General features: G+C 44.5%; 1 pseudogene across 1 annotated transcript in view; it reads right to left on the bottom strand.

Annotated features, from left to right (window-relative positions):
- LOC105524963 overlaps positions 1–537 on the bottom strand; it is a 29,833-nt pseudogene extending 29,296 nt beyond the window's left edge. The window contains exon 1 of the transcript XR_001003835.1: positions 528–537. The product of XR_001003835.1 is annotated as a peroxisome assembly factor 2 pseudogene (transcript). The remainder of the gene's footprint in view (positions 1–527) is intronic.
- Between the last annotated feature and the right edge of the window lie 1,295 nt (positions 538–1,832).

Here is a 1,832-nt window from a genome sequence, read left to right as displayed (position 1 = left end):
AGCCAGGATGGTCTCGATCTCCTGACCTCATGATCCACCCGCCTCAGCCTCCCAAAGTGCTGGGATTACAGGCGTGAGCCACCTTGCCCAGCCAAGAAAATGTTTTTTAAATGCTTAATTATAGTTCCTGGAGGTACCTCCAGTCCTAAACATGAAATTGTTCAGCCTCACATCTACAAAATAGCATGCAAGAGGTTGGGCGTGGTGGCTCAAACCTGTAATGCTAGCACTTTGGGAGGCCGAGGTGGGCAGAACACAAAGTCAAGAGATTGAGACCATCCTGGCCAACATGGTGAAACCCCATCCCTACTGAAAACAGAAAAATTAGCTGGGTGTGGTGGCGCGTGCCTGTAGTCCCAGCTACTCAGGAGGCTGAGGCAGGAGAATTGCTTGGACCTGGGAGGCAGAGGTTGCAGTGAGCCGAGATTGTGCCACTGTACTCCAGCCTGGCAACAGAGCAAGACTCCATCTAAAAAAAATAAATAATAAAAATAAATAAATAAAATAGCATGCAGGAATGTACTAACCAGGAACCATGGCTTATGTCTATAATCCCAGCTATTGGAAGGCTGAGGCAGAGGATCGCTTGAACCCAAGAATTCGAGGCTATGATTGTGCCTCTGCACTTCAAGTGGGTGACAGAGCAAGACCTTGTCTCTTAAAAGATATAACATTAAAAGAAAAATAAACTAAATAAAGAATGTTCTAGGTACCTAGATTCACATGGATGAAAGCTCCCATCTTGTAGTGTTACTATATGTGGCTTGGTCCCCTACCTCCCAGAGGAACCAAGGGCTGGATAGATGGTGCATGGGCCTAAAGAGGATATGCCTGCTTTACACAGTAGCAGGCAAGCTCTAGGCCTCAGGACTATCATGCTCCTTGAGGCGTTGGAAATGGATAAAAACATCCGTTATCTTGTCTGGATCAGCACTCATACAGACACAAATACCTGTCCACAAATAATGTCTTTTCCTCCCAAGCTTTTCTCCCAGCAGATAACAGCTGGCATGTAGTCCACTGTGTGTTACCCTGAAATCGTCATTAGTCACCAAGCCAAATACTATTTCTGTAAGATTGCCAGGACCCTACATTTGCCATCTTCACTTCCTCGCCTCTTGATGCTCACTCTTCCACTCACTAAAAACGTTCTTCTACTCTCTGAAAAAATCACCCATAATCTTCTAATTGCAGAATCAAGGTGATGCTGTTCCATCTTTCTTTGATATTACTGACCAATTATCTTTTATTTCCTTTGCCATTATGACACCAGTTTTCCTCCTACAACTCTGACCACTTCCAGAAATCATCCTCAACTCCTCCCTTTCCGTTACCATCCCCCCCGCACAATCCAATGAATCACCATATCCTGTTGATTCTACACATTTTCATGCTCCATCCTCTCTTCTCCATCCCCATGGCCACTGTCTTGTAACACTGCTCTCCTGGGTAAGGGACACAGGTTTTTTTTTTTTTTAGATGGAGTCTTGCTCTGTCTCCCAGGCTGGAATGCAATGGTGCAATCTCGGCTCACTGCAAAATCCACCTCCTGGGTTCAATCGATTATCCTGCCTCAGTCTCCTGAGTAGCTGGGATTACAGGCACCCACCATCATGCCCGGCTAATTTTTGTATTTTTGTAGAGACGGGGTTTTGCCATGTTGGCCAGGCTGGTCCTGAACTCCTCACCTCAGATGATCTGCCCGCCTCAGTCTCCCAAAGTGCTGGGATTACAGGCATGAGCCACTGCGCATGGTCTTTTTTTTTTTTTTTAAGACTATTATATTTTATTTTACTTTATTTTTTTATTATTATTTTATTTTATTTTATTTT

The sequence above is a fragment of the Colobus angolensis genome, unplaced genomic scaffold, assembly GCF_000951035.1.
Source record: "Colobus angolensis palliatus isolate OR3802 unplaced genomic scaffold, Cang.pa_1.0 Scaffold51, whole genome shotgun sequence".
In the NCBI taxonomy this organism is placed as follows: Eukaryota; Metazoa; Chordata; class Mammalia; order Primates; family Cercopithecidae; genus Colobus; species Colobus angolensis.
This window is presented reverse-complemented; position numbering and strand designations above follow the sequence as displayed.